Source organism: Macadamia integrifolia, unplaced genomic scaffold (genome assembly GCF_013358625.1).
Source record: "Macadamia integrifolia cultivar HAES 741 unplaced genomic scaffold, SCU_Mint_v3 scaffold848, whole genome shotgun sequence".
Classification (NCBI taxonomy): domain Eukaryota; kingdom Viridiplantae; phylum Streptophyta; class Magnoliopsida; order Proteales; family Proteaceae; genus Macadamia; species Macadamia integrifolia.
In genome coordinates this window covers 136393-161850 of record NW_024870556.1, presented here as the reverse complement: position 1 = coordinate 161850, position 25458 = coordinate 136393, and the positions used below count along the sequence as shown (strand labels likewise).

The following is a 25458-nucleotide window of genomic DNA, read 5'->3' as shown; positions in this document are numbered from 1 at the left end:
TCGTTCTGAAGGAGATAGCAGAGTTGGAGCAGTTGGTGGGGTTTCAAGAAGCAGAGATTAGGGGTCTGCAGAGCCGAAACAAGGAGCTCAAAATCAGAAGCTTGCTACTGCAATAGTGGCTTTGACTGCCGAGGAGATATTGAAGAAGAAAGAGCCGATCTTTATCGACTCAGCAATGACCTTGAGATCGAGAAAAAGAGGGTCATGGTGCTGAATGCTCTGAGAGAATGAGAAGGTATAGCTAGCCACAGCTAAGGCATGATTGGTAGAGGGTAAGAGTGGTGCTATAAAGAGATATAAGTCTTCGGAGCAGTATAGGTAGGAATAGGTCCTTGCAGGTGTTCGACTGTACCTGCAAGGTATGCTGACTATGCTCGAGGAAGCAGAGCAGATGAGTCCTAGGATCGATCTTGGCATTCTTGCTCCTGAGTGGGAGAAAGCCATTCTACTGAAGGTTAGGGTTCCACCAAGGTCATCAGGCAGCACTCGGCCAGTTGAAGCTTAAGTCGAGCAGCAGAACCAGAATCAGATCGCTCAGGAGACTATTGCCTCTGCCAAGGTGCCTATCTCGACCTCCACTCCTACTGGTCTATCTTTGTCAGAAGCTACTCCCACTGCTAGTTCTAAAGTCATTGAGGTTCTTGTCGCCGATCCATATATCCCTAAATCCCTTTCTCTTGTTCCGAAAGGCACTTCTCTTGCAGTCAACACCACTCTTCCTCAAGGCCATGTTGCTCAAAGTGTTAACCTGCCCTCTGTAGAGAACTAGTTGTATTTTCTTTTTCTTTTGCTTGTGTTTTTGTAAGTTGCCTATAATTATGACTCTAAGGAATATATCGTTTGCAAAAATGGTTAATGTCTTTATTGTGTTTCTTCTTTTCCGTGTGATATTGGTTAAGTGTTAGAGGTTGCACCCATTATGGGTTGAGATGCTCGAGTCTTGGATATGCTTGAGCTCGTACCATAATTAAGGGTTGAGATGCTCGAGCTTGAGCCACAATTAAGATGGTTAATGTCTTTATTGTGTTTCTTCTTTTCCGTGTGATATTGGTTAAGTGTTAGAGGTTGCACCCATTATGGGTTGAGATGCTCGAGTCTTGGATATGCTTGAGCTCGTACCATAATGTTAGAGGTTGCACCCATTATGGGTTGAGATGCTCGAGTCTTGGATATGCTTGAGCTCGTACCATAATTAAGGGTTGAGATGCTCGAGCTTGAGCCACAATTAAGAGTTGAGATGCAGTCTTAAATATGCTCGAGCTCATACCATAGTTAAGGGTTGGGATGCTCAAGTGTTGAATATGCTTAAGCTCGTACCACCGTTAGTGGTTGAGATGCTCAAGTCTTGGATATGCTCGAGCTTGTACCACAGTTAAGGGTTGAGATGCTCGAGTCTTGGATATGCTCGACCTCGAACCACTGTTAAGGGTTAAGATGCTCAAGTCTTGAATATGCTTGAGCTCGTACCACAATTAAGGGTTGAGATGCTCAAGTCTTGGATATGCTCGAGCTTGTACCACAGTTAAGGGTTGAGATGCTCGAGTCTTGGATATGCTCGACCTCGAACCACTGTTAAGGGTTAAGATGCTCAAGTCTTGAATATGCTTGAGAGTGTAAGAATGGTCGCATAGAGGAAATCCTTGCACGCTCATTCATCAAAAGATGAAGTCCTTTTCCTTCTTCTTGGACAAACAAATCATGAGAGGATAATTGCTTTTTTATTGGATAAAGTGAACTCCTGAAATTGTATGAAGAAACTACTTTAGCTTTACTGATAAAATTTTTTGAGGTTTGTGGAATTCCATGCCCTTTTGATTTCTTGTCCTTGCAGGGTTTCAAGTTGATAGGTGCCCATCTTGATTATCTTCGTGACATGATAAGGACCTTTCCAGTTGGGTGATAACTTTCCTTGTTGCCTGGGTCTGAGACCTCTACTCATCGCAGTACTAGGTTGCCCATCTAAAAGTGTTGCTCAGTGACTTTCAAATTATAGCGCCTTATTACTCGCTGGTAGTACATTGCCATTCTCTCTTGTGATTGGTTCCTCAGCTCCTCCAGAAGGTCAGGGTTGCTTTCGAGACCATCTTTATTTGTCTGCTCATTGTATGCCTGAACTGGTAGTGACATCGCTTCAACCTCTACTGGACTAAGTGCCTCTGTGCCGTATGTTAGCGAGTACGGGGTTTCTCCTGTGGCGACCATTTTCGTTGTCTGTCTGCCACCTTCCCTTTGCATCATCAAGCTATTTCTTGAGTCCTTGGAGTAGGGTTCTGTTTGCATTCTCTTTCAACCCATTCGTCTAGGGGTATCCTACTGCAATCTTCCTGTGGTCAATCATCAGCTCACTGAACAGCTATCTGAAACTCTTGTTGTCAAATTGCTTGCCATTATCGGTGATCAGCACGTGAGGTATTCCAAAACGAAAGACAACTGACGTTCAAAAGAAGGCTGATGTCTTTGCTTCTGTAATGGTTGCTAATGGCTCAACCTCAATCCATTTGGTGAACTAATCTACTATTACTATCACAAACTTGCATTGCTTGGCGGCAATAAGGTATAGGAATGCTCAAGCTGCTCAATCTTGTTGTAGGTTGTAGAGAGATTGGCATAAAATACTGGCAATTGGAGCATTTTTTGGTGTACTCCATCGAGTCATTTGTCATTCTTGGCTATTAGAATCCCTGTCGCAATATTTTGTGAGCCAAGGCCCTTCCATTGAGGTGCTGACCATAGATTCCCTCATGAACTTCTTTCATTGCATACTCTACATCTCGGGGACTGAGGTATTTGTGAAGTGGTCCAAAGAAGGATCTCCTGAGTAAAGAGCTATCCTCGACCACCACAAATTTCATTGATTGATTTTGAACATTCTGAGCTTCCTTGGGGTTAGGGGGCAGCACTCCTTCCTTCAAATAAGATAATATAGGGCTCATCCAATTTCTTTCTTCATTGATCTGCATTGTGTCTTCCTTGTTCAGATTAGAGTACGGGATGATCTCGACAAAGATTGGTGGGGTAATGTCCGAGCATGATGAGGTAGCTAATTTTTACAGTACATCTGCCAAGGTGTTCTCTGTGCGAGTGATCCTTTTTACATTCACTATCTCGAATGTTGCAAGGAGGTCTTTCATCATCTTCACATACTCCACCATTCGGCTCTCCCTGGCCTCATATTCCCCCATTATTTGGCATACGACCAGTTGAGCCTAATGCCTTCCAAGAGGGCTTCATACTCTGCCTCATTATTAGATGTTCGAAAGGAGAATCTGAGTGCACATTGCACCTGGAAGCCATCGGGGCTGATCATAATCACACCCACTCCACTTCTTGTTGAGCATGATGACTCATCTACAAATAGGTTCCAGTAGGGTAGTGTTGCATTGCTCTGGTCGGGTTTGCTCTCAACCTACTATGCCTACTCTGCTTCACTCTGTTCTATTTCTCCCGTACACTCGACCAGGAAATCGGCTAGTGCCTAGGCTTTTACTGTGGTCCTTAGATGAAATGCAATGTCGAACTCCCCTAGTTCCATGACCTAATTAATCATTCTTCTTAATGCATTGGAGCTCTGAAAAATTTTCCTCAATGGTTGATTGATCAGTATGGGCTTGGAAGTACGGTCAGAGCTTGCGTGTTGCAATCACCAACGCATATGCCATCTTCAAGACCTTTGTGTATCTCAATTCTGCATCTGCCATAACTTTTCTCACATAGTAGATTGGCTTTTGATGCTTTTCTTCTTCCTTCAGTAGGACTGCACCCACTGAAACCGGAGAGACACCTAGATAGAGTTGCAACTCATCTCCTTTCATAGGTTTCGACAGCAGAGGGGAGAGGAAAGGTACTACTTGAGTTCTTCAAAAGCATCTTTGCAGCTTGGCATCCATTCAAACCTTTTGGCCCCCTTCAGAGTTTGAAAGAATGGAGGGTACCTGTCACATTCGTTAGAAATAAATCAGCTGAAGGCTACTAGTTTTCCTATTAGTTTCTGTACCTCCTTAACTGTCTTTGGTGCCATCATCTCCAGTATTGCTCGTATCTTGTCTAGGTTAGCCTTTATGCCCCTGCTCTAGACTATGAATCCTAAAAATTTACCAGAGATCACACCAAATGTGCATTTGCTTGGGTTGAGCTTTATACTGTACTGCCTCAAGACCTTGAATGGTTCCTCTAGGTCAGTCACATGGTAGGGTGCATTTTTTCTTTTCACGAGCATATCATTCACATAGACCTCCATATTCCTACCGATCATAAGGTTGAATATGCGATTGACCAGTCGTTGTTATGTTGCACTAGCATTCTTCAAGCCGAAAGGCATGACTTCGTAGCAGTATAGCCCCTTGTCACTAACAAACGTGGTCTTTGGCTGATCCACCTTAATCATCTTGATTTGGTTGTAGCCAAAATAGGAATCTATAAAGCTCATAATGTTATGTCCTATAGTGGCATCAATGAGGATATCTACTCTCGGCAATGGGTAATCATCCTTCGGGCAAGCTTTGTTGAGGTCGGTGATGTGGACGCACATGAACATTTCCCAATCGACTTTCTCACCAGCACAACATTCGCCAGTTACTCGGGGTACCAAATCTCCCTAATGAGCCCTGCTTTAAAAAGCTTTTCTACTTCTTCCTCAATGGATGCTTACCTATCCTATATGAAAGTTCTTCTCTTTTGTTTGATTGGACGGTATTTCAAGTCAATGCTCAGCTTGTGTTCGATCACTCTTCTGTCAATGCTTAGCATATCCATCTGCGACCATGCAAAAAAATCGACATTTCTCCTCAACAACATTGTCAACCTTTTTCACTCCTTGGTCGGTAAAGATGCTCCCACGAAAAGGTGTTTGGAGGCTTCTGTCTTAGAGAGGTTTATTGGTACTAACTCTTCTACTGGCTCACCTCTAGTGACTTCTATTTCCTTTCTTTGATCATCGACCTCGACCATGAGCATGTCTTTCTGCTTCTGGGGGTCCTTCAAGGTATTGACATAGCATCTTCTTGACTCAAGTTGGTCACCCCGACACTCTCCTACACCCTTTTCAGTGGGGAACTTCATTTTTAGATGGTAGGTTGACACTACCGCTTTGAGGCTATTGAGAATTGGTCTGCCTAGAATGGCGTTTTATGCCGAGGGTGTATAGACCACCAAGAAGTTCACCATGGTAGACTTCTATAGTTCACCTGTTCCAGCTCGAATCTAGAGTTCTATCATCCCTTTTGGTCATACCAGTGATCCTGAGAACCCATATAGGGGGTGTTGACTAGCCTTAGCCGTTCTTCATCAATCTCTATTCTTCGAAACGTATCCCAGAATATGATATCTGCCAAACTACCATTGTCGACCAGGACCCTTTCTACTGAAAAAGCTCCTATCTGGAGATTTATGACCATGGCGTCATTGTGAGGGAACTCCACTCCCCTCAAGTCTTCATTGACAGGTAATGATATGGTTAGCTCTGGCTTTTTTTTGTCAGGTATTCGGTGTAGAACACTCCCCTTACGTAATTCTTCCTTGTTGCCTTAGAGTCCACCACATGCTGGTCCTCCTGAGATTGTTGTAATAACCCAAGCAGGTGGATTATGGTGATGGTCATGTGGTTGAGCGATCTCCCTCTCAATGCCTCGTTGTGAACACACCTCTCTGCCAGGACTGGAGCGCCTCTGTCAACCGTATCAAGCATCATCTTAGTGTGTCTCCCAATGGTTCTCCTTTTCTTTCCACTGTGGAGCCTGTCTCCTTCGATTGTGGCCACATTCATGGCTCGCGGTAAATCTTCTCAGAAACCCTTTTTGAATGAGTTTTTCTATTGAGATCATGTGCTCCCGACAATGATTTGTCGAATGACCATGGTCTTTATGATAGTAGCAGTACCTCTGCTGGTCAGGACTTTCTAGGGGTGTGGTCATCTTCCTCGGAGTTTTCATCTTCTCCCTTTCTTATACACTAGCATTCATCAACACATGGGACCTCGAGCCGTTAAGGATGGTGTCCATCATAACCCTTCCAACCATCTGCTCTATCGCTGGATTGGGGACGCTTATACTTATAACATTGCCCTTTCTCACCTTGGTTGATTTTCTTATGCCGGTCACCTTGAGGATTTGGGCCTTGTTGGTTAGTAGTAAGTTCTTCTGCATTGTTGTACCTATGGATCTTCTCCCTCAATTGAGCGAGGGTCTTTGGTTTGGACTTAGAGAGAGAAAACTTCAATCTTTCTTCTTAGATCCCACTTTTCAAGGCTAAGAACTCGACGATTGGATCAGGGTCTCTGACTACCAACTTTTACAGATTGAACCTGCATATAAATTGTCGAAGAGTCTCACCAGGTCGTTACTTCACGTTCATAAGATTCGATGAGGTCTTTCAGAGACCTTTGTTTCCCATAAAATAGTCCACGAACTTCCTGTTGGGTTGCTTAAAGTAGCAAACTGACCCTGGTTCAAGGCACGAGAACTAGGTCCTAGCCGGGCCTTGAAGGGACGCCGGGAAAACCCTATATAAAAGTGCTTCAGAGGCTCCCTGGATGGTCATAATTGACCGATACACATGCAGGTGCTCCCAAGGATCCCTAGTTCCGTCGTTGAGCTGGAAGATGGGTATTTTGAAGCTGGCTGACAGTGGTTTACACATGATCTCCTCAGAGAGGGGGCTTTCGCCAAATTTCTCGAGGTCCTCTACTTCCTTCTTGCCATCGCCTTCCATCATTTTTTCAACCTTAGATTGCAATTCCCTGAGTTGACGTTCAAGGGGTGTCTGCGTTTAGATTTCTACCCGACCTTTGTACTTCTACCAACCTTCCTCCCTCATGCAGGGGAAGTGTTTCTTGCCACTCCTCCTTGGGTGATTTGTGTGACTACAACAGTCTAGATCCTCATCTTTCCCTTATTCAGGTCGAAGTGGCGTTCCTTCTTTTCCCTGAGGGTGGCTCGAGTGATCATCATGACTCGGGCTTCCTTTGGCTGAACTGGAAAGGTTGGTGGTAGTTTTCACTGGGTTCTCCTTCTCGCGGCCATAGTGACTAGGCTCACCCATCTGTGGCCGTTTACCAAAGTTTTTGGAGGCTTCTTGGATCAACTCCATCAAGTTACATACCTGGTCTTGCAGATTTACGAACTACTTCGTTGTTACAAGGGGTGGTGGGGCTGCCCTAAGCCCCGAGTCTATTGGTGTGGGGGCATTTTCTGCATCGTCTACGGTAGGGTCTAACTCGATTTCTCCCACCTCCTCCTGGTGATTCCCTTATGGTACTGAGCCCGGGGGCTATCCTTCTTTCTTCGACTAGGTCCTAGTAGCTTTCATCATTCTTCTCGCAATCGTACCGATGGGATGGCTTATCATAAGTTTACCATGGATGGCGCCACTGTTGCTACTCAATCCTATATGACATGAACCTGCAGAACATAGATTAGAGACTGGCCCGGAGGGAGCTCTAGAACCAGGCTCTGATGCCAAAATCAAATCCAAATACACTCATTTTTATGTAGAGTGTTCAGTCGATTGAGAGTCTTACCTGTGAGCCTGGCTGAGTACTCCTTATATAGGTAGTATGGGTCCTTCTCATTGGTTGAGAGGCGTTGGCATATTGATGTGTCCTCACCTTACTGGAGAGATCTCTCCTTGTCATGGCTCATTTGGCTCAAGCTATAACGGTTAACTTAACCTGGGTTGGTTGTCGTAACCGCTAACCCTACCATAGTTAGGTTCTCAATGGCCAACCAAACTTAGGTTCTCAACGGCCAACCAAACCATGGTAAGGTTTAGCAACGGTTAACCTGGCCATGGTAAGTTTTAGCAACGGCTAACCTAACTGTGGTGGGGGTCTAGGAGTTAATAACCACCTAACCCAGGTTAGGTACCTTGGTCACAGTTTAAGTTGGTTGTGGGTGTGGGGGCCTCTTACGACGGTAGGTTGAGAGGTCGGGAGTTTTTATTGTTGGTTGAGGAGGTTACCCGTGCTCATGTTAATAAGTTCAGGAGTGCAACCACTAGACCCTTGACCGGTCAATGAGTATATATGGTATATCAATTTTAATATATTCTTTTGCTCACTTTTATTGACCATTAAGTCTGCTGTTAACTTTGCGGTATCAGAAGAGCGTCGAATGGGTGCCTCGCTTCTCCGTCTCCATTTCCATGACTGCTTCGTTAATGCAAGTCCCCCTCACTAACACAACCCTCCTCCCCCTTAATTTTCTTATCTTTCTCTATTGTGTTTGTGTTTTTGTTCTTGTTGTCTTTGTGTTTGTGCGTATGCATTTTTGTTTGTTTATTCTTCTTGTCGGACCCTACCCTTAGGTATCCCATTGGTTTTCAGCCATAAAACAAAGTATAATATATAAGTGGTCCAAAAGTAGAATATATATTTTTTTTTTTGGTAAATGTTAGAAAGTAAATTTGAAGTAGGGTTTTCTTAATTTTGACATATGTGGCATCTTAAATAATACTAAAATTTGCTAGACAAGAACGCCTCATGTAATCTCTTTTTTACATGATTAGTTTTAATCAAATTGGATTTGTCCACATGACTCATGAGATGCATGGGACTATAAGGGAATTCATCAACCTACATGGGAGGGTATTCAATCACACTTAAATCCTTTGTGGTGAGCAATGGTAGTGAGGATTCAACCGTTGGGAGGGTCATGGCATGCATCCCAGCCATTGGATTCTCACTTTCATTCACTTATTTTCGTAGAGAAATTTTGTTCTATACAATCACTTTTAAGATTACGTTGTGGTTAGTAGATTGTATCGTGGAATGAATGGGAATCATTCAAGAAATTTGATTTTTCATCCTCTCCTTGCACCTTTTTACTGTTTGCCTTATATATTGGTCACTTCACATGCCTCTTTAAAGTCAAACTTAATTCAAATCCAAAATCCAAGAAGGTAAAAATGTGTGTTTGTGTCTTAATGCTTGTGATTTTGTGTTCATGTGTGTCAGCACTTCTTGACCACAATTTGAATGGCCGTGCATAGCAGGGTTGTGATGGATTTGTATTGTTAGACGACACTACAAACTTCACAGGAGAGAAGACAGCTGGCCTAACTGTAATACCTAACTTCTTAAACCCGGTCTGATTCCACGGTTGACCCGGTTTAACCATACAGGACCCGAATCGGAGAGATTTAAGGCAGGTTCCTTATAGATTATGATGGCAAGGGTGACCTTAAACATCGGCTGGCCCGACAAGTCCGAGCCAGTACCAGAAGAGACGGGTGTACCCAAGCCGTGTACATGCACCTATCATAAGGCCATGTACGGATGAAGCAGGTATGTAGCCGTATATTAAGGCTCATACGTATGTTACATTGTATGCCAAGAGTGAGATTCATGCCGAGGGTCGAATTCTGTCAAAATCCCAAGTTTTGGCCCTCAGGTGGGCGGACAGGTGGGCGCATCCACCCACCTGAGTGACCCACCCATGTGAATACTTAGTTATTTTAAGAAGTATATATAGCATTTATGTTTTCTTTTTTTTCTCATTATGACACTCGGAAGTGTGGTGAGAAGAGTAAAGAGGAGAGAGAAAAGAAAGGAAAGAAGAGGAGAAGAGAAGGAAGAGGAATAAGAGATGGATTTCAACGGTGCCGAGGCTTGATCTTCCCATTCTGACACCGAAAGAGTGATCTCTAACACTAGATCTACGTTTAGAGGTGGGCAAAGGCTGGGTTCCTTAAACTTTCACCATACCCAAGTAAAACCCTTGATTTGGGTAGGGTTTCTTGAGATCTTGTAAATCCCCATTGAGATGATGAATCTAAGGTTTAATAGATGATTTATGTGTTGATCTTGAAGGATTTGAAGAAGTATTTACAAGGTTGGAGAAGCATTGTGGATTTGAAGTGATTTTGGGGTTTTGAAGGTGTTCTTGAGCAAAGAAGGTAAGATGGCTTCCCATTCCTTAAATCTAACCTAGATCTAGGTTAGAACCATCTTATGAGACCTTGAATGAGTGAAGAATGGGTTTGGAAAAGCCCCATTTGAATCCCTAAAGGTTAGGGAAAGTTTGGGAAGAAATAGCAGTTTCCCACCAAGACCGGTGGGCCAGACCGGTGGCCACTTGGCCCGCCTGTGGGCACCCGCCTGAGAGGGCAGGGCCTTTGGGCCCAACCGGCGGGCCAAACCGACGGGCCGATCGATGGGCCACCTTGCCCACTGGTCTTAGCAGGGCCCTCAGGCCCAATCGGTGCACCAACCGGTGGGTCGACCTACCCGTTGGTCCAGATCGGTGGGTCTGACTGGTGGGTCATACAGGTGGGTTGTCCGACCCACCCGAAAGGCTCCGAATGTGATTTTTACGTCCGATTGGACCCAAACGGACGTGTGATCTTCTTTTAGGATTCTAAACATGATCTTGTCATTGGATCATGTTAATCTTGATCCCAAAATGTTGAAATACTAACCCCGCTCACTCATGATAGGTTCACCAAATCCCACGCTTCATCGCACCGGATCTCACCCATATCGAGCGTGAGTCCTTGTACACTACAGGTAAGTAGGGAGAGGACGTTTGGCCTTATTTCAAGGTATTGTTTAGAATTCATTTAATTGTATCTAGTCTGGTCATACCATCATGAAAATGCTATGTAGATTAGTCATCCACACATTGTTATGTATGGGTGTTGTGTTTATGTTCTAAATGCCAAGTGATGATATGCTTATGTGGTGAATGTTGACATCATTGTGCATGATGCATTAATAGACTTGATGCTGTAGACGGCTTGGAAACGAGTGCATTGGTGGCCCGTGGTATGGGACGCGGTGGTACTATGCAATCGTACTATTGTAATATAGGAGCATGCGGTTTAGGATTATCACCTTCCCGTGCTATGACCCTTCCCAACAGGGGTTAAGAAGTTGGGTTACCATTTGGGGGGAAGCAGTGGTCGCGGTTGTCGGGTCACTGTGGCTGTTAGACATTACACACCGGCTGGTCATTAGGACAGTCGGCAACCCCGGTGGTATATTCAAGAGGGTCAATCGTACTGCTTTTAAATTGCTAAAGTCAGCACCTTTAATTTTCAGTCATTTACTTTATGTTGAGAGCCGGTGGTCGGTATGTTTTTTATTTTTTCGAGTACTCACGGTGGGCCTTCTCCGACAGCCCTATGGGCGTATCGCGGGATGGAGTTCGTGGCTCGTACCCGGAGTATACGCGCACTGTGGCTGTAGTAGCACTAAACCAAAGACTTAGTAATGTTATTTAGGTGAATGTGATTTAAAATGTATTGCATAGCATATAGTGCATATGGTTGTGATTTGTTGTGTGGACTATTGTGTGGTCCATCTTTCTACTTACTGAGCTAGTGAACTCATCCCACGTGTGCACCTCTTTTACATGATTTTCCAGGTCATCCATCTGAAGAGCAGGGGGAGGGTCCCACAGATGAGTTCCCTGAAGAGGACTGGTGGGTCCCTGAGGAGTTAGAGCACGGCACTGATTGCTCGTGCGAGAGTTGTGCTGCGGGATCGCAGTTCTGATACCGAGCTGAGCTTCACTTTTGATGCCGAGCTGAGCTCCATCTTGTGATGCTGAGCTGGGCTCAACCTTTGATACCGAGCTGAGCTCTTAGCTTTGATACCGAGCCGAGCTGTATACTCTGATTTTTGATGATTTTTTTTATGTACTTGATATGTGAATTGTACTCTTATTGTGTAAATATCATGCCTTTGGGCTCATATGTATTTAACTATTATATCACAATTCAGGTATCAAGTATTATGGGAATATTCATAGGTAAACCAAGTCTTCCACTGAACTGATGAGTTCTTTCTTAGTTGTGTGTATGCTGTGGTGGAATACTGTATCAGATGATCCTGGCAGGTTTGGGTTAATCAGTGTTAACCCGATCACTGGCCCGGTTCTGTGTGAAAGAGGTGTGACAACAGTGGTATCAGAGCGTGATGCTCTAGTCCACTCATAGCATGCCATTAGAAGCCCGTAGAATCTATAATAGGAAAATGGGATTGGGTTAATGTAAAAGCTTTAAAAGTTAAAAGCCAAAGAAAGAAAGTATTAAAAATGGTTTCATTTATATATTGCATTCATGGCATGCGTGAGAAAAAATAAAAAGGGTAAATTAATTGGTATCATAACCCATCGAGTGCAAGTTTGACGAAATTTCGACAGCATAACGGCGTAAAATGAGATTTCCAAAAATTTTCACACAAACACCTGATAAATAACAGATATATATATAATATAACAATGATAGAAAATTTACAAAGACACCACAACAAAACTACACAAGTCATCACACATACGAATTCACCACAAACCACTATCAAAGTATATTATCCCACAAATAAGTCCAGTTACAGAGCAAGTACAGAGAATGAGAAAAGAAAGGAAAAATACAATAGGATAGACAACATAGAACAGATGAGAAGCTGGTGTGGACGAGCTAAGTCTTCACTGATCATCGTCGTCGTCATCTATTATTACTATGTTCACCGGAGGTCTAGAGTTGATGTTGAGGCGATGGTCGTAGTAGTCAAACCTCGAGTTCACCAGTCGTACCTCCCTTCAAAGTCGGCCAAAATCTACTGAGATGGCATTGGCCATGGTGCTCAAGTCCTGGCCCAGTCTGAGGAAGGAGTTCTCCAAAGTAGCCTACCTCTCCAGGATGCGTTCCTCCCTAGAAGCACTCTCGTCCAGCCTTCTTAGCAGCTGATCTTGGCCATCCTTCAAAGCCCTCATTGTGGACATCATGCCCTCAAAATCATATGCACCACTCTCAGGTGGTGGGGCTCTATGCTGTGGGCTTGCAACTCTAGTGAAGCCAGGATCAGCACCTCTCGACTCCTGAGGCACCTCCTCAAGGATGTCCTCATCCTCCTCACTGGACTCCTCCTCCAGGGGGACATCCTCCATCGGGGCAGCCCTCCTACCCCTATGTCTTTGAGCTCCTGCTCTCTAAGGTGTATCCATAAGGGTGTGGAGACCCATCCTCAAGAGGTTTCCCCTGTCGAACTTGTCCGCCGGAGTCTTCCCCTCCTCGCCACTCAGGTCCACTCCTAAGAACTCGAAGATCCTAGTGAGGATCTTGCCATATGGGAATCCTCCATCCTCGGGGTGAGAAGTGTGGTGATCCATGGTCTTGAGGATGACATAGGGTAAGCACAAGTGCTCGTCACCTCCCTCTAAAGCCTTGTAAATGCAGAAAGCTAAAAATGCTGCCATGAAGCCCACCTGGTTCCGGTGACCTCCTCTGGGGAGCAAGTTGAACTAGACCAATCGAGCAAATACACGAACCTCCGGGAAAAAGGATGTCTCGGACTCCGGACGTGCACTGCTGCCACAGATGGTCTCATAAATGTAGTCTGGTGTCTCCAAACTCATGAATGGGCCTAGGGGCTTACTCCTGGGAGGACTGTAGTAACGGTGCCCAGCTGCAGAGATGCCCAAAATGTTGGCCAAGGTGTCCACAGTCAGCTGAATGTCCACCCCCTTCACCATGCTGACTATAGCATACTCCCCGTACTGGTAGGAAACCTCTATGTTGCAGTAGAATCTACGGACCAATTGCTCGTAGCACAGACGGTCTACATGGAGGATAGACTGCCAGCCCAGTGCTGTGAACCTCTCCTGAAGCTGAATCTTGTGGAAGTCGTCAACTACCACAGTCTTCTCCATCATTACCGACCTCTTCAGGAAGGCCGGCCAGTTGGTTGCTGCCTCTGAACAGCAGAAGTGCTCCTCATTGTAGTCTGAAGGATCAAATCGGGCAGGTCTAGGTCTCCCTATGCAGGAGGCTAGAGAACTAGTTCCTGCACTCTTTCTCTTAGAAGCGATGGTCTTACGCCGGGTGCCAGAGGATGCGGGCTCCTTGCCTTTGCGAGATGACATCCTGGCAAGAAAGGAGAAAAGCAGGGTGAGTAAGGAAAAAGAGAATAACAAGGCGAATGAAAAGAGGGGTGAGCAATAAGAGCAAGCCCCAAAACTCAATCCTCACAACACAGAAAAGTGACAAGACAGAGAGTAGGGCAAAACAGCAAGGTAACAAGAGGCATATAAAGCATGACAATTAAGGAATGAGAAAACCCCAATTCTCAAGGTGCAAGTCCAAATCTAAGGAAAGAGGTTAAAAAGCTCACAATAGAGGAAAGTTTGAAACTACAGGCCCATGGGGGAAATGCCATCATTCTACAATTTAGAATATGCAAAAACACATGCTAATGTGCTATTGAGGTCCACAAATACGAAAGGGTGTAAAGAAAATCAAAGAAAACCCAACACAAAAGATGGATTTTCATGGGAAGGTATGAGATTTCAAACAAAAAATACTTTCTATGATTTCTACAGCATGTTAAGTACAAATCAAGCTTAATGCATTGCATTTGAGTCATTAATTGGGGGAAAAGAGCAAGAATTGAAGAAATCCCCAAATTTGAGAAAACTAGGGCACGATTGGGGTTTTCTCTCAAAAAATAGAGAAGTAAATCCTAAAACTAGAAGTAAATCACAATAGAAGCATCACATTCATATGTTAACACTGTTCTATGGAAGGAAACATGGGAAAAGAACCTAGATTAAAGTCTACACGAGTTCTACCCCCCAAGTAAAAATTCTGAGAAGAAAAGGAATAAGAACTTACTTGTGAGTAGAGGAGTTGATCCTTCCCAAAGGCGCCGGGTCGTTGAGTGAGATCGCGAGTGGAAGCGTCACAAAGCCCTCCAAAATCGCCTGGGAGAGAGAGGGAGAGAGAGAGAGGAAAATGAAGGAAGAAAAGGAGGAACAGGGCTTAAGTGCCCTGTTTGCGAATTAACACTCGGTCAGGACTGGCGGGCCATCCTACCCACCGGTGTTAGCCCACCGGTTGAAGTTTCGGACCGTTGGGCCAACCTGCCCTCGGTGTCACCCGCCGGTTGAGATAAAACTTGAAAAAATGGGGCATTTAATAAGATTGTGACTATTATTATTATTATTATTATTATTATTATTCCTATAATGATATATTATGGTCGAGTGGGACCATTGTCATACTTGTTGGAGCACTAACCCTGTATTTTTGGAATCAAGTTGTGGTTAGCTGCAAACTAGCATACACTACAATACCTTGCGTGTTGGCATATAATTATGTGTCGATATAAATTCTATGATATTTAACCAATGTGATGTATGATATGTTCCAGGTACAGGGATACGATGGTACATACTAGATCCAGTAGCAATGCTCGAGGTACCCTGCGTGGTCCTCGTCTGGTCGGTCAACCACCGAATCCCAGGAGGTCCTGCTCTGTGGGGCAACCCTCACTTCCACAACCTCTAGAGACCTTTGGTCAGGGTGGGGCACATGGGGACCCACCTATGACTACACTCCCGGACCCTCCACCCATTATTACTCTGGGGGATGTTGCTAGTATAATTCAGCAGTCACAACAGGCTTTCCAGCAACAAATGCTTCAGCAACAGCAAGCATTTATGACTACTATTCAGCAACAATTGGACCTTTCTCAATCGGGTCAACCTCCCTGGATACTTACTCCAAAGGACCCGCCTGTAGGGTCGGGAACGGGGCCACAAGTGGGAGGTACACCTCCAATCCCGCCATTCAATATTCCTCCGTATGGGGTGCCCCCTCCATACTCTTACTATCCGGCTTATGCTCCTAATTACCTGTCGACGAATAATACGTCAAAGGTAGTGGAGTCATTCAAGAGAAACTTGCCACCTGTATTCTCTAAGGTGGGGAGTGATCCGCTGGAGCCGAACTAGTGGATCCAGGAGCTAGAGAAAATATTTGAGGTGATTGAGTGCACAGATACACAGAAACTCATTTGTGCAGGGTTGCAACTCAAGAAGGAGGCCAACTCTTGGTGGCAAGCCTCTAAGCCCATATTGTTGGCTGCCCATCCAGAACCCACCTGGGAACAGTTCAAGGAGGTGTTCCTAGACAATCATTACCCACGCAGCTTCAGAGACCGCAAGGAGACTGAGTTTATGGCCTTAACTCAAGGAGGTAAGACTATCCTTGAGTACCAACAGCAATTTGAGAGCTTGTTCTATTTTGCCCCAAGGCATATGAGGACAGCTGAAGAGAAGGCTACGAGATTTCTAAAGGGCCTAAAGGCATCCATTGGGTCTGTACTTGAGGTCTTGGATTTGACTGACTATGGCCAGATTGTGCAGAAGGCCAAGACCATGGAGGATAAGCAAAAGGGGGAACAGTCCCTCACCCTTGGACTGTGGAGGAGAACAAACCCATTTCCGGATATGGGTAACTCCTCCAAGGCATACCGCGGATCGCATAGTTCTGGCCCTACATATATGCAACCCTATAGACCATCTGGCTACCCTTCTAGACCAGCTGGTGGTTTGGGCTCCACATCTTTTCGCCCGAACACTAGTGTGGCACCTACAGCTCCAAGGCCGCCCCGACCTCCATCTTCAACGGCTCAAGTGCAGAGGGGCCCCGCCCCAGTTCTGACATCTCAGATCCATTGCTTTAACTGCCATTCCTATGGGTACTATGCAAAAGACTGTCGGGTCAGACCAGCCTTGCCCTCCAGTCAGCCCTCGACGTACCGACCTCCCTTAACTTGGGGAAATCAGCCGCAGGGAAGGATGTATGCCCTATCAGCTGAGGAAGTTGAGGCCAGCACAGAAGTAGTAGCAGGTACATTTTAAATTAAGAAATTTTTTATGTTAATTATTGATGACCTGCTAAAATTATATGCATTGTTACACTAGGTGTCCTATCCATATCGGGCATACCATCCTATGTTTTATTCGATTCAGGAGCTACACATTCATTCGTATCTAAGAGATTTACTGAGAAACTTGGGATGCCACCTAGGATCCTAGATCATAGAATGATTGTTAGTATGCCTACTGGTAAAGTTACACAGTTGAAGGAGGTGTATGGGCCGTGCCCAGTGGAAATTAGTGGGAAGAACTTTGATGCACAACTCATTAAGTTCAATATGCAGAATTTTGATGTTATACTGGGCATGGATTGGTTGTAAGCTCATCGAGCTAATGTGATGTGTGCTGAAAAGATGATTAGGGTAACAGATGATGAAGGAAGAGAATTGGTATACCGAGCAGATAACATGAAGCGGGTGAGGAAGGTCCTTGTCTCCGCCCTTCAAGCGGTAAAATTGTTGGAGAGTGGATGTCAGGGCTACTTAGCATCGGTACTTGATGTTGATGCAAGGATTACACCTCTAGAAGAGATAAAGGTGGTTAAAGAGTTTTCTGACGTCTTCCTAGATGATCTGATTCATTTACCACCTGATAGAGAGTTGGAATTTGCCATAGATTTGACTCCTGGAGCAACTCTAGTATCTAAAGCTCCATACAGGATGGCACCAGCCGAATTGAAGGAGTTGCAGATGCAGTTGCAAGAATTGTTGGAGAAGGGGGTTATTCGCCCAAGTGTTTCACCTTGAGGTGCCCCAGTATTGTTTGTCAAGAAGAAAGATGGCAGCTTGCATATGTGCATCGATTACCGAAATTGAATAAGCTAACCATTAAGAACCGTTATCCATTGCCACGCATTGATGATTTATTTGACCAACTGCAGGGTGCAAGGGTATTTTCAAAGATAGACCTTAGATCAAGCTATTATTAGCTCAAGATAAAGAGCAGTGACATCCCCAAGACAGCATTCAGGACTCGGTATGGTCACTATGAGTTCTTAGTGTTATCTTTTAGGTTAACCAATGCACCGGCAACACTCATGGATTTAATGAATCGAGTATTTCACGATATCCTCAATAAATGGGTAATTATTTTTATTGATGACATCTTGATCTACTCCAAGAAAGAAGAGGAGCACACTCAACACTTGAGAATGGTGTTACAGAGGTTGAGAGAACAACAATTGTTTGCCAAATATAGCAAATGTGAATTTTGGCTTGAATAAGTTGGATTCCTGGGGCACGTAGTGTCTAAGGTCGGAATTGAAGTGGATCCCGATAAGGTGAAAGCAGTAGTAGAATGGGAAAGCCCCAAGAATGTCACTGAAATTAGAAGCTTCTTGGGTTTGGCTGGATATTACCGACGCTTCATTGAGAATTTTGCCCGAATCTCAGCACCAATGACTAAATTAACCAAAAAGGGTGTGAAATTCGATTGGGTAGAGGAATGTGAGAAGAGTTTCTAGGAATTGAAGAAGAGGTTGGTGTCAGCCCCTGTGTTGACCATCCTTGAAGGCACAGGTGGAATGACAGTCTACACTGATGCTTCCAAAGTTGGTTTGGGTTGTGTTCTCATGCAACGCGGTAAGGTAATAGCGTATGCATCCCGACAACTAAAGGAGTATGAGAAGAACTACCCCACTCATGACTTAGAACTAGCCGTAGTCATTTTTGCCCTTAAGATTTGGCGACATTATTTGTATGGGGAGAAGTGTAAGATATACAGTGATCACAAAAGCCTTAAGTACTTTTTCACCCAGAAGGATTTGAACATGAGGCAGAGGAGATGGCTTGAGCTCATGAAGGATTATGACTGCGACATTCAGTATCATCCCGGCAAGGCGAATGTAGTGGCAGATGTGTTGAGTCAGAAGGCACAGAATGTGTCACTCTCATGCTTAGCAGTCAGCCCACCACTCATACAAGAGGCGACGCTAATGGATGAAGCTCTCTTATATGAAGGAGCAACCTTAGAGTTTGAACGTCAACCAGAGAACCTTAAATGGTTGACTGTATCCTTGATGGCTCTACAGGTGCATCCGGCTTTATTAGGCAAGAGGTAATAATGAGGCAACCTTTGGATCCTGAATTGCAGCGGATTAGAGTTAAGGTTCAAGATAAAACAATGAACGACCTGATTTTGTTTTAGCCAGTGATGGGGCATTGATGTTTCGAGGCAGATTGTGTGTACCCGATGATTTGGATATACAAGACAAGATAGTGTGAGAAGCACATAGCTCCGAGTACTCACTCCACCCAGGAAGTACAAAGATGTACAAAGCAAAGACCTCAAACAAAATTACTGGTGGCCAAGCATGAAAGTCACAATGGCTCTGTATGTGGCAGCTTGTCTTACATGCCAAAAAGTAAAAGCTGCGAGGCATCGACCTTATGGTACCCTTCAACCACTCCCAGTGCCAGAATGGAAGTGGGAAAGGATTACAATGGACTTCGTCACCGAACTACCATGTTTACCTAAGGGGATGGACACGATATGGGTGATCGTTGATCGGCTTACTAAGACTGCTCATTTCATTCCCATCAAGACCAAGTTCTCTATGGCCAAACTAGCACAACTTTACATGGATAACATAGTGCGCTTGCATGGAGTGCCAGTGAGTATTATATCAGATAGGGACCCAAGGTTCACTTTCAGATTTTGGAAAAGCTTCCAGCATGCCTTGGGATTATAGTTGAATTTAAGTACTGCTTTCCACCCACAGACTGATGGTCAGTCGGAGCGAACCATACAGATATTAGAAGACATGCTCAGGGCATGTACAATGGAAATGTGTGGGAGTTGGGAAGAATACATACCCCTTATGGAGTTTGCCTATAACAACAGTTACCAAGCTACAATTGGGATGGCTCCATATGAGGCGTTATATGGCAGGAAGTGCAGAACTCCTTTGTATTGGGATGAGGTAGGTGAACGTCGAATGTTAGGACCTGAAATGATACAGATGACTTGCGACAAGGTCGACGTTATTCGAGAATGGATTAAAGCAGCACAATCTCGTCAAAAGAGCTATGCAGACACCTGCAGAAAAGACATTGAATTTCAGCCAGGAGAAAAGGATATTCCTTAAGATCTCTCCTACTAAAGGGTTGCAAAGGTTTCACAGAAAGGGGAAGTTGAGCCCAAGATACATTGGACCATTTGAGATCTTAGCCCGGGTTGGCTCAGTAGCCTACATGCTTGCTCTGCCACCTTCACTCGGGGATGTTCATAATGTATTTCATGTATCTATGTTGAAGCGATACGTTCATGATCCCTCTCATGTATTACCCGTGGAACCAAAATATCTAGCAGCTGACATGACTTATACAGAGCAACCGGCTGAAATTTTGGACCAAAAGGTGAAGACCCTCTGCAACCGCTCCATTTCCTATGTAAAGGTGCGATGGGCTAATCATTCACTTGAAGAAGCATCTTGGGAGATAGAAGAAGAAATGCGAGCCAAAGAACCCTCATCTCTTTGAACAACCAGGTACACCAATTTCGAGGACGAAATTTTCAGAAAGGGGGGGTAAATGTAATACCCTACTTCTTAAACCCGGTCTGATTACACGGTTGATCCGGTTTAATCATGCAGGACCCGAACCGGAGAGAGTTAAGGCGGGTTCCTTATGGACTATGATGGCAAGGGTGACCTTAAACATCAGATGGCCCGACAAGTCCGAGCCAGTACCAGAAGAGATGGGTGTACCCAAGCCATGTACATGCACCTATCATAAGGCCATGCACGGATAAAGTAGGTATGTAGCCATATATTAAGGTGTATACGTATATTACATCCTATGCCAAGAGTGAGATTCGTGCCGAGGGCCGAATTCTGTCAAAATCCCAAGTTTTAGCCCTCAGGCGGGCGGGCAGGTGGGCACATCCACCCACCTGAGTGACCCACCCATGTGAATTACTTAGTTATTTAAGAAGTATATATAGAATTTATGATTTTCTTTTCTTTTCTCATTTATGACACTCGGACGTTGGTGAGAAGAGTAAAGAGGAGAGAGAAAAGAAAGGAAAGAAGAGGAGAAGAGAAGGAAGAGGAAGAAGAGATGGATTTCAACGGCGCCGAGGCTTGATCTTTCCATTTCGATGCCGGAAGAGTGATCTCCAACACTAGATCTACGTTTAGAGGTGAGCAAAGGCTGGGTTCCTTAAACTTTCACCATACCCAAGTAAAACCCTTGATTTGGAAAGGGTTTCTTGAGATCTTGTAAATCCCCCTTGAGATGATGAATCTAAGGCTTAATAAATGATTTATGTGTTGATCTTGAAGGATTTGAAGAAGTATTTACAAGGTTGGAGAAGCATTGTGGATTTGAAGTGATTTTGGGGTTTTGAAGGTGTTCTTGAGCAAAGAAGGTAAGATGGCTTCCCATTCCTTAAATCTAACCTAGATCTAGGTTAGAACCATCTTATGAGACCTTAAATGAGTGAAGAATGGGTTTGAAAAAGCCCCATTTGAATCCCCAAAGGTTGGGGGAAGTTTGGGAAGAAACAGCAGTTTCCCGCCAAGACCGGTGGGCCAGACCGGTGGGCCACTTGGCCCATCTGTGGGCACCTGCCTGAGAGGATAGGGCCTTCGGGCCCAACTGGCGGGCCGATCGGTGGGCCACCCTGCGATCTTAGCAGGGCCCTCGGGCCCAATCGATGGGCCAGACCGGTGAGCCAACCGGTGGGCCGACCTACCCGCTGGTCCAGACCAGTGGATCTGACTGGTGGGTCAGACAGGTGGACTATCCGACCCACCCGAGAGGCTCCGAATGTGATTTTTACGTCCGATTGGACCCAAATCGGATGTGTGACCTTCTTTTAGGATTCTAAACATGATCTTGCCATTGGATCATGTTAATCTTGATCCCAAAGTGGCGAAATACTAACCCTACTCACTTATGTTAGGTTAACCAAATCCCACGCTTCTCGCACCGGATCTCACCCGTACCGAGCGTGAGTCCTTGTACACCACAGGTAAGTGGGGAGAAGACATTTGGCCTTGTTTCAAAGCATTGTTTGGCATTCATTCACTTGTATCTAGTCTAGTCATGCCATCATGAAAATGCTATGTAGATTAGGCATCCTCACATTGTTATGCATGGGTGTTGTGTTTATGCTCTAAATGCCAAGTGATGATATGCTTATGTGGTGAATGTTGACATCATTGTGCATGATGCATTAATAGACCAGATGCCGTAGTGGGCTTGGAAACGAGTGCATTGGTGGCCCGTGGTATGGGACGCGGTGGCACTATGCAATCACACTATTGTCATATAGGAGCATGCGGTTTAGGATTATCACCTTCCCGTGCTACGACCCTTCCCAACAGGGGTTAAGGTGTTGGATTATCATTTGGGGGGAAGCAGTGGTCGCGGTTGTTGGGTCACTGTGGCAGTTAGACATTACGCCCGGCTGGTCATTAGGACAGTCGGCAACCCCAGTGGTATATTCAAGAGGGTCAATAGCACTGATTTTAAATTACTGGAGTCAGCACCTTTAATTTTCAGTCATTTAATTTATGTTGAGAGCTGGTGGTCGGCATGTTTTTATTTTTCTGAGTACTCACGGTGGGCCTTCTCCGACAGCCCTATGGACGTATCGCAGGATGGAGTTCGCGACTCGTACCTGGAGCATACGCGCATTGTGGTTGTAGTAGCACTAAACCAAAGACTTAGTAATATTGCTTAGGTGAATGTGATTTAAAATGTATTGCATAGCATATAGTGCATATGGTTGTGATTTGTTGTGTGGACTGTTGTGTGGTCCATCTTTCTACTTACTGAGCTAGTGAGCTCATCCCACGTGTGCACCTCTTTTAGATGATTTTACAGGTCATCCATCTGAAGAGCACGGGGTGGGACCCACAGTTGAGTTCCCTGAAGAGGACTGGTGGGTCCCTGAGGAGTTAGAGCACGACATTGATTGCTCATGCTAGAGTTGTGCTGTGGGACCGCAGTTCTGATACCGAGCTGGGCTCCACTTTTGATGCCGAGCTGAGCTCTACCTTGTGATGCCGAGCTGGGCTCAACCTTTGATACCGAGCTGAGCTCTAAGCTTTGATACCGAGCCGAGCTGTATACTCTGATTTTTTATGATTTCTTTTATGTACTTGATATGTGAATTGTACTCTTATTGTGTAAATATCATGCCTTTGGGCCCTCATGTATTTAACTATTGTATCACAATTCGGGTATCAAGTATTATGGGAATATTCACAGGTAAACCAAGTCTTCTGCTGAACTGATGAGCTCTTTCTTAGTTGTGTGTATGTTGTGGTGGAATACTGTATCAGATGATCCTGGCAGGTTTGAGTTAACCAGTGTTAACCCGGTCACTGGCCCGGTTCTGTGTGAACGGGGTGTAACAGCTGGGCCCAATAAAAATTCACTTAGAGGGTTCGAGGTGGTGAATACCATCAAGTCCAACCTAGAGAGCATCTGCCCTGGTGTCGTTTCTTGTGCTGATATCCTAGCCATTGCTGCCAACCTCCAAGGGCCCTAATTCTCTGTGGTTGTAGAGAAATTGTGGTTGTAGAGAAATTTGGCCTTTTTTTTTATTTGTTGAGTCTTAGGCCCTTTGGTTTGAAAGTAATGTTGAGACTTGAAAGAAGGGTACACAGGTGCCGTGGGAGGACTTCCATGGACTAGCACTTCTGGACAATCCAATAATGGTTAGTCCATGAACCAATTTATGAAAGAAAAACTAATGGGCTTTAATGGTTTTCAGTTGGGTGGATCCACATGGACTGTCCCTTTAGGAAGGAGAGACTCAAGCACGGCAAGCTCAAGTGCTGCAAACAGCAACATCCCATCCCCCTTCTTGAGTCTTAGTGGTCTTATATCGGCCTTCTCAAGCAAAGGTTTTACTTCCAAAGAAATGGTGGCTCTTTCGGGTATGTTTAGCTCCCGCTACTTAATCAACTAATCCTCCTCCCAAGGGCATTCTTGCCATTTCAGAAATTTCATGGCAGTTGGAGCCGTTAAAAAGTTAGTTTATGAACTTAAGGTTGCATTGGTTTTCTTTGTAATTGTCCAGGGTCTCACACAATAGGGATGGCAAAGTGCTCAGTCTTCCGAAATCGAGTCTACAATGAGACCAACATAAACACGGCATATGCGACATCTTTGAAGTCAAACTGTCCGACCTCAGGTGACAACACTCTCTCCTCTCGACACCACCACTTCTACGGTCTTTGATTCCGCCTTTCACACCAACTTGATCAACAACAAGGGCCTTCTACACTCCGATCAACAACTCTACAGTGGTGGTAGTGGTTCTACTGATTCTCAAGTCCGGGCCTATAGAAACAATCCTGCATCTTTCTTCAGAGATTTTGGGAATGCTATGATAAAGATGGGAAACCTTAGCCCACTCACTGGCACCAACGGTCAGATTAGAATCAATTGTAGGAAAGTTAATTCAGGCTGAGAGACTCAATTTTCATCACTGCTCCAATTTCTGACCATAATCTAATTGTTGATTACTCAAAGGCAATCTTGATGTACTTAATAAGAAAACCAAAATGGTTTGATACCAGATAATTAATAAAGATTAGAAACGTTTATTCAAGTTGAAGTTGATGCATTAACCCTTCAACATTAGGAAATTAAAAAAACTGTAGATTGAAAAAGGTGGTTTGATTTTTTTGTATCATTTCATGCATGCAACCAAAGGCTCTCATATAAATTCTCATTATTTCATTTATCACAAGAGTTGGACTAGATAGAGAGACCAAGTCTTGTTTCTCTTACTTGACCATTACCTCATCTGAGTTCCTTTGATAGTTGAAAAGGACTTCAAAAAGAAATATATAGAATGGAAATATTTAAGAGTTTGGTGGCCTTTTTTCATTATAAACTTTTATTTATGCTATTTAATTTGAGGATATTCGTGACGCTACATTCATCCTTTGGCCTTTTATATAGTTACCAGCTGGCCCTAGCTCGTAGTCCCTTTGAACCTGTAATTTAAGTCAATATGATTGCCAAACAGTTCTTTGATGGAGATGTCCAAGAGCTATAATATAGTTCTTCCTTTAATATATACGTGAGCAATAGGTTTCATATTCATCGTACTAATACTATCGGAAATACATCATTGACCCCATTTTAATAATTCTTTACATGCTATTAGAGGAACTCACAGGCTAGAGGTGAAATAGAGTCAGATTGGGCCCTGTTCTTAAAACCCTAATTTAACCTTAGATCTTCAAAACTCAACTCATACCCAATCCAACCTGTCGAGTTCATACCAACCTAACCCAGCCCTAATTGACGTTGTTAGGGCCACGTTGGGTCAGGCTAGATTGGGTTGGGTTGGGTTAATCTTAGCTTCTACAATGGTTGGATTAACCTTTTTATTTTTAGGATGACTGGTTGGATTAACCTGCTTTTTCCATTCATCCTATACATTAAAAAATTATTGAAGAATAAAATACCAATAGAAGCCCTAAATTCTAATATAAAAATTCAGTGCTAAATTTCAGGCCTGGTTGGGTCGGGTTGGGCCGGACTGAGGCCTCAACATGAGCCCGACCCAACTCTGACTCAAGGTTGGGGTTTTTCAACCCTAACTTGTCCTCAGAGTCAAAAAACTTCGCCCAAGTCCTGTTCGGGCTCAGTACAGGCCAAGGTAGATTCGGGTTGTTAGTGCCAAACTTTCACCCTTACAGTGACAAGGGTATTATTTCCCTGGGGATCCATCAGAAGATCTCCCAAAAACCGAATCGAAAATCATCACAACTAAATTATGTGGCCGTGGCCTACTCGAATTCGATGCACTTACCAAAGAAGGTCCTGTAGAG

The 25458-nt window shown here is 44.4% G+C and overlaps 1 pseudogene; it reads left to right on the top strand.

The window, feature by feature from the left end:
* The first annotated feature begins 370 nt into the window (after positions 1 to 370).
* LOC122070181 lies at positions 371 to 24083 on the top strand (annotated as a pseudogene).
* The last annotated feature ends 1375 nt before the right edge of the window (positions 24084 to 25458 follow it).